This window comes from Dreissena polymorpha, chromosome 3 (genome assembly GCF_020536995.1).
Source record: "Dreissena polymorpha isolate Duluth1 chromosome 3, UMN_Dpol_1.0, whole genome shotgun sequence".
NCBI lineage: Eukaryota > Metazoa > Mollusca > Bivalvia > Myida > Dreissenidae > Dreissena > Dreissena polymorpha.
In genome coordinates this window covers 42,802,190-42,813,702 of record NC_068357.1, presented here as the reverse complement: position 1 = coordinate 42,813,702, position 11,513 = coordinate 42,802,190, and the positions used below count along the sequence as shown (strand labels likewise).

At 36.1% G+C, this 11,513-nt stretch overlaps 1 long non-coding RNA gene across 1 annotated transcript; it reads right to left on the bottom strand.

Annotated features, from left to right (window-relative positions):
• Positions 1–1,523: 1,523 nt before the first annotated feature.
• LOC127874813 (uncharacterized) lies at positions 1,524–9,609 on the bottom strand. Its single transcript, XR_008047113.1, has 2 exons — positions 8,931–9,609; positions 1,524–1,964 (listed from the first exon to the last, which is right to left on the bottom strand). It is a non-coding gene; the product is annotated as an uncharacterized LOC127874813 (long non-coding RNA).
• Between the last annotated feature and the right edge of the window lie 1,904 nt (positions 9,610–11,513).

The window sequence follows — 11,513 nt, the reverse complement described above, 5'->3', positions numbered from 1 at the left end:
TTTATGGTGGTTATACTTTTTTATCTCGCAAGTAACGACATTATTCATTAGGATTAATGACTCTGCCAACGTTTACATTAAGATCTTTTTAACAACTGTAAAATATTTTTCGTCGTATTTACACATGGTACACAAGTTAATGTTCTTCGTATGCAACATAAGTAAATATCATAGATAAAATACTGTTGTGTCGAGTCCGCTTGCGCCACACTGTACGTTCGTGCGTTCTTGCTTTTCTGAACTGTAACTTGATTTTTGTGTGGCCTGACTTTTATATGGTCAGGGGGCATATAGGTGTTACTTGCGTCGGTGGTGTCGGCGTCCGCGGCGTCACTTTTCGAAAAAGGCTCATAACTTCTGTGTCCCTTCAGATATTGCTTTCATATATGGTATGTATGTGTATCTGGACAACACCTTTCCATGTGCATACAATTTTTTACCCCTGTGACCTTGAACTTGAGGTCAGCGTTCAGGTTTCGAAATCTGCGACCGCGATACGAACAAGGCTCATAACTACTGTGTCCCTTCAGATATTGCTTTCATATTTGGTATGCATGTGTATCTGGACTACACCTTTCCATACGCATACAATGTTTGACCCCGGTGACCTTGACCTTGAGGTCAGCGGTCAGGTTTCTAAATCTGCGACCGTGATTCGAAAGATGGTCATAACTTATGTGTCCCTTCAGATATTGCTTTCATATTTGGTATGCATGTGTATCTGGACAACACATTTCCATGCGCGTTCAGGTTTCGAACTCTGCGACTGCGATTCAAAAAATCGGTCAAAAAAAGGTAAAAGTTTGATTGTTACAACATTAAGAATTAATGTCCCATCCCCAATATAATAGTAAACAATTAACACTGGTATGCTACCATAAGGCGACACATCCAACTCGCGGAGTGCTAGTTCATCATTGATTTTAAAAATAAATCAGTACATATAAGTGTATGCAAAAGATGAAGAGGGATGTGTCGCATGTAAGACCCGTATCACTAGCTGAAAGTTTAAGGTCACACTTAGAGGTCAGAGATGAAATTGAGACAAAATACAGCTCACCTTTCAACGTATGTGCACGTCAAAGATTGTATAGACAGTAACTTCATCACCGCAGATTGAAAAAAGCAGGCTTTACAATATGTTCGCCGTGTGGAGAGGACTTTTGCGCGGAATGTCGCGTGCGCCATGTCAAGGTCACACTCATTGTGCTATATTTACGATATGAATGTGCATGTAACCTTGGCAACTGTCTCGACATGTAACCGATAGGCACCCAGTTAAAAAATACACGAAAGCCATACAGACGGTTAAAAACTAGTAACATTGATGAAATCCCACAAAGATATACATGCATGTGCCCATTATTAATATGTATATTGCTACACAACATTCCAGCTCAGGCGTGTGTGATGTATCACAAAACCAACTATAGGACACCATTAGATTTAATTTAACGCATACGCATTGAAAGCATTGAACAACTATATGTAATACGCGTCGGTATCAAAATTCACTTGTTAGCTGGCGATTTGTCGATTTATTCATATTTGCTATTAAGTACACACAGTTTTATAATTGTACTTAAAAATAAACTGAACTACAGAACATTTAGTCCACACGCTAGCATTCGGATCGTAGCCATGTGTTGAACGTATGCAAACATAGATACATTGTAGTGAATGAAATCAACCGGTTTTATAGGACATCGAGTGGAAAAGTTTGTTCGTGTTTGGACGCCACAGAAAGCTGTAGTACATTGCAAGTATGACGGCTGCACTGATCACAAGCACGAAATACAGAGTGACACTTGTGAGTCGCGCGCGTCGGCTCGTGAACTTGGCTTCTAGACGCACCGTGTAGTGCGCGTTATGCTGTCCTGGACGGTTCCTTGAGAGGATGTCGTGAGACCGCGCCATGATCCCGTCAGCCACACCCCTTATGACGTTAAGACGAGAGGTCCTGTCTGAAGAAACACCACTGTTCATTTGATTGCAAAAGTATTTCATGGAGACTTATTTATAAGTCACGTCAAAAACTTGCTCAACAGTTACAGTGAATGACTTCAATTAATGGAAATGTGACGAGTCTTTCAGATTGAAACTTACGGATTGACAATTACACTAAGTTTAAGTATGAAAAATCTGCGGCAACTTTTCCACCAAATGGTCGCAAAAACAAGTCCGTATTTCGTCAGCAAAGTTCTCAGCCAAGATGACCAATATTAATAGAGGAACGCGCATTCATTATTTAGAATGGCGCTCTTTTGGATTAAATTTACACTGCCATATCATTTGTTCTTTAGTTATCATTTTTTATTTACCGATACATATTTGTCACTTCATATTTTATCCTTCATGTTAAAAACCTGTCATCATCATCATCTAGTGACGCCCTTGTACATATATTCGATCCTATTATGAATAACATTTGTGTCCTTTATCCAAGATCATCATTTACAATTCATTTTAGAAGATTCTCTTTATAGTTTTCTTTATACATCAATTATAGTGTTGTTATACTAAATACATGGAAAACGCCCCACACTATAAAAACGGCACTTTCATGATCTGTCCTAAAATACTCGAGAGCGCTCCAGCCTACGTCTAAAATATTAAGCTATAAAGTTGGTCTTAACCAAACACATCTCCAATGAATACGTGCTGTACATTAGTTGAGCATTTTCCTCTCGGTATCTGCTCCATCACTTGTATCGATCAAGTGTCATTGTTGAAGAACGACCAAAATATCAGGCTGTGATCTAAAAAGATTTCGCTCACAGAGCTCCCAACAAATATTGGTTTGAAGAATAATATTTAGTGGTGTTTATTTTTGTTTTAGTAGCTGGAAATACAAATGGCTCTCTTGTGTGTTCGTCGATGCAATAATAGGAGCGGTTGAACGCGTATTATGGCCAATGCAGATGAGTTTTGCCAAAATAAATATCTGAACCTGCACTGTATATCTTATGTGAGCATAAGGAAACATAATGTTAAAGGCACTTAATCACAGCTCGGCAATATGACAATTTTCAAACAAAAGTTCGGTAAAAACGTATACGCATTATATTGATACAACCAAAATAACATTCCTGTGTAAGAAAATGCCAAAATAAGCCGTTTTTTAATGGATAATCTTCAATCGAAATCTGTTTGATAAAAATGCGTTTGTTACACGTTTCATCGACAATTGGCAAAATCCACGTATCACGAACATAGCTACAAAATACGCTGGTAACCTTAAAAGTCTTAATGGTTCCGGGATAACGAGTTTATATCGCGACCAGGAGATTTTTATCACATATTTTAAAAACTTTTATAAAGTTGTAGTCTTATCAAAATAGCATAGTTTTGTCTGAAAATATAAATGGCATTTTTTCTAACATAACGAACATCTGTGAATACCGAGTCCCTTTCATGTATCGTCTTAAACAAATAAATGCTTTAGAGTGTTACAATTGTATCATGCGTTCATATAGACAATCCCAGAAATCGATTACTCCCGGATTACCGCCCCTGACGCCGCCATCTTGGTACTGACGAACAATGCATGGACCTGTATGTTTGTATAGGTAACGCATTCCACTGGTGGTGTGTATATCAAACTGAAGACTGGTTATATTTTATCTCATACTGAACACTGGTGATATGTATCTCATACTTGACACTGCTGACATGTATCTCATACTGATGACTGGTGATATGTATTTCATACTTTATACTGCTGATATTTATCTCATACTTAACACTTCTGATATGTATCTCATACTAAATACTGGTGATATGTATATCACACTTATTACTGCTGATATTTATCTCATACTTAACACTGCTGATATGTATACCATTCTTAACACTGGTGATATGTATCTCATACTGAACACTGGTGATATGTAGCTCATACTTAAAACTGGTGATATGTTTCTCTTACTGACCACTGTTGATATGTATCTCATACAAAACACTGGTGATATGTATCATATACTGAACACTGGTGATATGTATCTCATACTAAACATTGGTGATATGTATCTCATACAGAGTACCGCTGATATGTATCTCATACTGAACACTGCTGACATGTATCTCATACTAAACACTGGTGATTAATATCTCATAACGAACACTGCTGATATGTATCTCATACAGAATACTGCTGATATGTATCTCATACTGAATACTGGTGATATTTATCTCATACTTGACACTGCTAATATGTATCTCATACTGAACTTTGCTGATATGTATCTTATACTGAAAACTGCTGATGTGTATCTCATACTGAATACTGGTGATATGTATTTCATACAGAATACTGCTGATATTCTCATACTGAATACTGGTTATATGTATCTCATACTTGACACTGCTGATATGTATCTCATACTGACCACTGCTGATATGTATCCCATACTGAACGCTGCTGATATTTATCCCATACTGAACACTGCTGATATGTATCACATAATGAACACTGGTGATATGTATCTCATACTGAACACTGTTGATATTGATCGTTTATTGAACACTGGTGATATTAATATCATACTGAACACTGGTGAAATGTATCTCATACTTGACACTGCTGAACTGTACCTAATACTGAACACTGCTGATGCTGATATGTATCCCATACTGAACACTGCTGATATTTATCTCATACTGAACAAAGGTAACATGTATCTCATAAGTAACACTGGTGATATGCATCTCATACTGAACACTGCTGGTATGTATCCCATACTGAACATTGGTGATATTTGTCTCAAACTGAACACAGGTGATATGCATCTAATACTGAACACAACTGATATTTATCCCATATTGAACACGGCTGATATTTATATCATACTGAACACAGGTGATATGTATCTCACACTGAAAACTGGGGATAAATATCACATACTGAACACTGGTGATATGTATCTCATACTTGACACTGCTGATATGTATCTCCTACTGAACATTGCTGATATGTATCTCATACTGAACACTGCTGATATTTATCTCATACTTGACACTGCTGATATGTATCTCCTACTGAACATTGCTGATATGTATCTCATTCTGAACACGGGTGATATTTATCTTATACTGAACACTGGTGATATGTATCTCATACTGAATATTGGTGATATGTATCTCATACTTAACACTGATGATATGTTTCTCATACTGAATACTGGTGATATGTATCTCATACTGGATACTGGTGATATGTATCTCATACTAAACATTGCTGATATGTATCGTTTACTAAACACTGCTGATATGTATCCCATACTGAACACTGCTGATATTTATCTCATACTGAACACTGCTGATATGTATCCCATACTGATCACTGGTGATATTTATCTTATACTAAACGCAGGTGATATGTATCTCATACTGAAGGCTGTTGATATTTATCTCATACTGAACACTGTTGATATGTTTTCCATACTGAACACTGCTGATATTTATCTCATACTGAACACAGGTGATATGCATCTCATACGTAACACTGGTGATATGTATCTCATACTGAACACTGTTGATATTTATCTTATACTGAACACTCGTGATATTTATCTCATCCTGAACACTCGTGATATATATCTCATACTTGACACTAAATATATGTATCTCATACTGAGCACTGCTGATATGTATCCCATACTGAACACTGCTCATATTTATCTCATACTGAACACAGTTGATATGAATCAATTACTGAACACTGGTGGTAGGTATCTCATACTTGACAAGGTGATATGTATCTCATACTGAACACAACTGATATATATCCCATACAGAACACTGCTGGTATTTATATCATACTGAGCACAGGTGATATATATATATCTCATACTGAAAATTGTGGATATTTATCTCAACACTGGTGACATATATCTCATACTTTACATTGCTGTTATGTATCTCATACTGAACACTGCTGATATGTATCCCATACTGTACATTGCTGATATTTGTCTCATACTCGACACTGCTGATATGTATCTCGTACTGAACACTGGTGATATTTATCTTATACTAAACATTGGTTATATGTTCCTCAAACTGAATACCGGTGATATGTATCTCATACTGAATACTGGTGATATGTATCTCATACTGAACACTAATGACATGTATCTCATACTAATAACTGGCGATATGTATCTCATAATAAACACTGGTGATATGTATCTTATAATGAACACTGGTGATATATATCTCATATTAAACACTGGTGATGTGTATCTCATACTGAATACTGGTGAAATGTATCTAATACAAAACATTGGTGATATGTATCTCATAATGAACATTGGTGATATGTATCTCATAGTGAATACTGGTGATATGTATCTCATACTGAACACTGATGATATGTATCTCATACTGAATACTGGTGATATGTATCTCATACTAAATACTGGTGATATGTATCTCATAATTAATACTGGTGTATGTATCTCATACTGAACACTGGTGGTGTGTATCTCATATTGAATACTGGTGGTGTGTATCTCATACTGAATACAGGTGATATGTATCTCATACTGAATACTGCTGATATGAATCTCATACTGAACACTGCTGATATATATCTCATATTGCATACTGTTGATATGTATCTCATACTTGACACTGCTGATATGTATCTCATTCTGAACAATGCTGATATGTATCTCATACTGAACGCTGCTGATAGGTATCTCATACCGAACACTGCTGATAGGTATCTCATACTGAACACTGGTGATATGTATATCATACCGAACACTGCTGATAGGTATCTCATACCGAACACTGCTGATATGAATCTCATACCTAACACTGCTGATAGGTATCTCATACCGAACACTGCTGATAGGTATCTCATACCGAACACTGCTGATAGGTATCTCATACTGAATACTGCTGATATGAATCTCATACTGAACACTGCTGATATATATCTCATATTGCATACTGTTGATATGTATCTCATACTTGACACTGCTGATATGTATCACATACTGAACAATGCTGATATGTATCTCATACCGAACACTGCTGATAGGTATCTCATACTGAACACTGGTGATATGTATCTCATACCGAACACTGGTGATATATATCTCATACTGAACACTGGTGATATGTATATCATATTGAACACTGGTGATATGTATCTCATATTGAACGTTGGTGGTGTGTATCTCCTACTTACCACTGGTTGTATTAATCTTTAATTGAATACTGCTGATATCATCTACTGAACAGTGTTGTTATGTAAATTCGCTATTTTAAGTTGGTGATTTCTACTGCTGAACACTAATGATATGTTAATCTCTTATTTAACACTAGTGATATAATCTATCGAACACTTCTTATATGTATCTCCCACTGAGCGCTGCTGATATGTTACTCCTATAAAACAAGGTTTACATGTACAGCTACTACTGAACACTGGTGCTATGTTTGTTAAGAACATTTATTTTGTCTGCTTACAATAAAGTTCCGTCGTTTGGACCACATACATTGTTCACAGGTTAACAAATGGATAATTCTCATTAATTTTAGAAATACAACTATTCTCTAATTGTATTACCCCAGCGTTGTTAACCGACACATCGTGTTAACAGTTAAGGTAGCACACCTCTAATGGGCACATATCCAAATATAATCTAATTAATCATTTTCTTAATCAGCATCATTTCACTGAACTACATGCAAATTTGTAGGTAGGCTTTCCATGCTTTTTAAAAAAATATACCGATTTTTTCAAAACCACCCCCACGCTCGGCTTTTGCCCAGTTTATTTTCACCCCTGGGGTATATAAAAGTTCCATAATTCATTCAAATTTCCAAATATGGGCATGCAGTTGGTGTGTACAGATGCTGTAAAGGTGTTTAAAGTTTAAACAAGATGAAATAAGTATTCTTTTACAGACATTTATTTTTTACAAATTTGTATCTATGGAAGAGCGCCATGAAATGTAAGTGATTTCAGCTAAGTAAAAATTGGGTCGGTTAAAAACAAATTGTCATAAAATTCAAAATAGTATCATTTAAGTCATATTTTAAACTTAGTTTTTATAGAAACACTATATACAGCAAAAATACCAAGAAATAAACAGATTTACTGTTTACTTTTTGAAATAAAAATAATAATGCAACATGCATGGTTCGTATTTTCAACAGTAAATCACCCAATTTCGCCATAACGTTGTTTCAATTTTAATAATTGAAGAATGTGCATAAAAATTGCAACATATTTAACAATAAATATAGCTTATATGCCATATTAAATCAAATTACGTTAGAAAATAAATAAAACGCGTCGCAAAAAAAGTATACGTCGTCGGCAGGATTCGAACCTGCGCGGGAATATCCCAAAAGATTTCTAGTCTATCGCCTTAACCACTAGGCTACGGCACCTAATAGTAGGCTCTTCAACCTTCGAAGAAATCGCGGGAAATCATTAGAGGTGCGCTACCTTAAAAGAATACAATCAGACGTTCTGAATGCTAATTGAAGGGAATCTTTTTTTTTTTAATAACGACATTGCACTTTTTTGAATTTGATAAGGACGTTACCAATACAGTTTCGTGATACATACGGAATATTACGCTAGTCAATTGTTCCAAGAGTTTGTATCACTGTGTGGCTTGTGTGATGACGTATGACACGAGAGGCGGAGCCTCGAGTGTGATGCGAAATAGCACAAGCCACGAGAGTGATACAAACTCTTGGAACAATTGACTAGCGTAATATTCCTTTTATTATATACAACAACTAACGAAAACAGTGCACACATGTATTTTTTACTTTAACAAAACTGACAAAACAATGACTTAAACGGTACGCCATAGTTTATTTAAGACGCGTATGAATACAGTTTATGTAAGTTAACGTGTAAACATTCGAACCGGGAAAACACAGGTTTCCGACACGCTTACCTCAATGCCATCGTTTATCCAATTTTTATAACAATTAAGTTGACAACTTTAATCCGATGTTTATGACAAAAACGTTTAAACGATATGCACTTCCACTTCTATCTTCCAAAAGTTCCTATCGAAACTTAGTTTAAACCACACTATTTTATTGTATTCCTATCGAAATATACATTTATGCATGATAAACACACACACACTCCAAAATACGTTTTTAACACATAGTTTACTGCTAAAAAACACCACGTCCGACATGTCCTTACAGAGTTTTGATAATGACGTCACACGATGTGCTACGTAATATATTTCGTAATATAAAATATTTCTACTTTCGGTGCGTGTAATGTGACGTCATTAAATGGGTCGAAGTAGTCCGGCTAGTATGGTAATACGGAATATATGTATCCCGGAAAAAGCTACTTTTTGGAAAAACCCACTAATCTGCTGGTACAAATAAACATGACCCATTTATAATCCATTCAAAAACACACACCGTATCAACCGTTATTATTTAAAGTAAGCTATCATTGGCTGATTTAATGTACCAGCGTTGTTTGTACTGGGGTGATTAGTGGGTTTTTCAAAACTCGTGCTTTTCCGGGATCAGTCTATTGGAAACAGCGAGAAGCGTAATACGGGATTTTTTATTTCAACGATTGATACAACCTGTATTTTGTTAAAAGCAATAGGAATTTGAATACTTTTTAATCTGAATACTATTGAGTGCATGATTATGAAGAAACATTTATTTATATTAATTATTTTAAAATCATAAACTTTCCTGATCATATAGATTCCAAACACGTGTGCCTATTGGTGTTTAACGTTTGTGGCTGAAATGGTATAATCGATCCACAATGACACAGCATTTTCTACGAATTATTATAATCTATAATACATTGAGCGAGGTTTATTTTAAATAAATAATTTTGATGCACTGAACATTTAGAATCTATGTGAGACACTCTGAAACAATTTGTTTGATCTGTTCTACAAAAATAACCCACATAAACGAGTTAAACAGCGTTCGTCAATGATGGTTTGTACGACCGTACAACCGGTCTGTTCCTGGGCGCCAGTAGAACATGTAGAAGCAGCCGAGCACCACAGCCGCGATAGTCACCGACAGGAAGTAAAGCGTCACACTCACCAGTCGCGCCCGCCTGCTCGTGAACTTGTACTCCACATTCAGTCGATTCATGGATTGAAGCGGGCGCGAATTAGGCCGGGCCAGAAACTCGTGGGATCTTGTCACGATGTCATCAGCCATGTCCCGCAGCACAAACAGTCGTGACGTCATCACGGCGATGGGACTTAAACAACGCCCAAATATCACGGCTTTTCGTCACCTGAAAATGCATTCGTTCGAATACGTAAAATAAAGCTTTGTTTCTCGTCTGCTCATCTCATTTGAAGGTCGGCACAGTATAATCGTTGATTAAAAGAAGAAGAATTCGACCGTTATTTCAAGCACATACTTAAACGCGAGTGATATGAATAAGGCGATTTAGCATGCCTCTCTTACTACAATTTCCCCGTATTCTCAGTCTTTAATAAAGATTGTTAATACTAGATGCGCACATTACTTTTTACATCCATGCAACTCACACCGCCTAACGCTGCGTTATTCTTGTGTAATATCGGGGGACTAATTCCACGGAATTGCAAATTTATGGTATGTTAATGGTTCTGTAAATGTCAGCCTACACGCTTTTAAGAACACGAAGCAGGGAAGTTAAATGGTTTATCCTTATGTATTGGTTTCAAATCTACAACTTGTTTCCAACAGGTGTGGTTCGTTCTCTATGTTCTAGTATGTGTGGATTTCAAGATAACTCCATGAGTATGTTGCAAGAACAAACGTGTAAGGGAAACAATACGCTCGGAATTGCGTATGCTTCATACTTATAACTATACGTGTCTTGTTCTGATAACACTGGGCATAATGAATGTGCAGTCCGCACAGGCTAATCAATGCGACACTTTCCGCTTAAACTAGATTTTCGGTTAAAAGGGACTTCCTTTAAACGAAAAATACCATTAAAGCGGAAAGTGTCGTCCTTGATTAGCCTGTGCGGACTAGATTTATATAAGATGATAAAGTTACAGAGTAAAAGTTGCTAATTTGGTTTGAATAATTAATTTGGAACTGGTTCCTTATTCGTTATTAAAAAATTAATTCATTAACAAAACTACGTTTTGTTTTGTTTTAATTTACTAATTGTTAGTATTATTTATGATTAAACGCTTTAATAAAATACGTTTAGGTTAAGAAGTAATAAGGAACTATTTCTTATTCGAATACGGAAAAAGGAACAAGGGTTCAACTCACCATAAACACGAGCTATGCTAAGCATATAAATCTGTGCGCTTGTTGTTTTCTGTATTTCGTTTGCGAATTTCTATAACAGTTTACGCTGCTGCCACAAATCATAGCAATTATTAAACAACGCGTAACATTGCCACAAATAATTATTACCCTAACTCAATTATTAACCGGTATTCAAAAGCAGCAGACGCAGTACTGGATAAAGTACCAGCAAAAAAACCCGCCTCAACACGCGCTTATATCCGTTTTTTGGAACA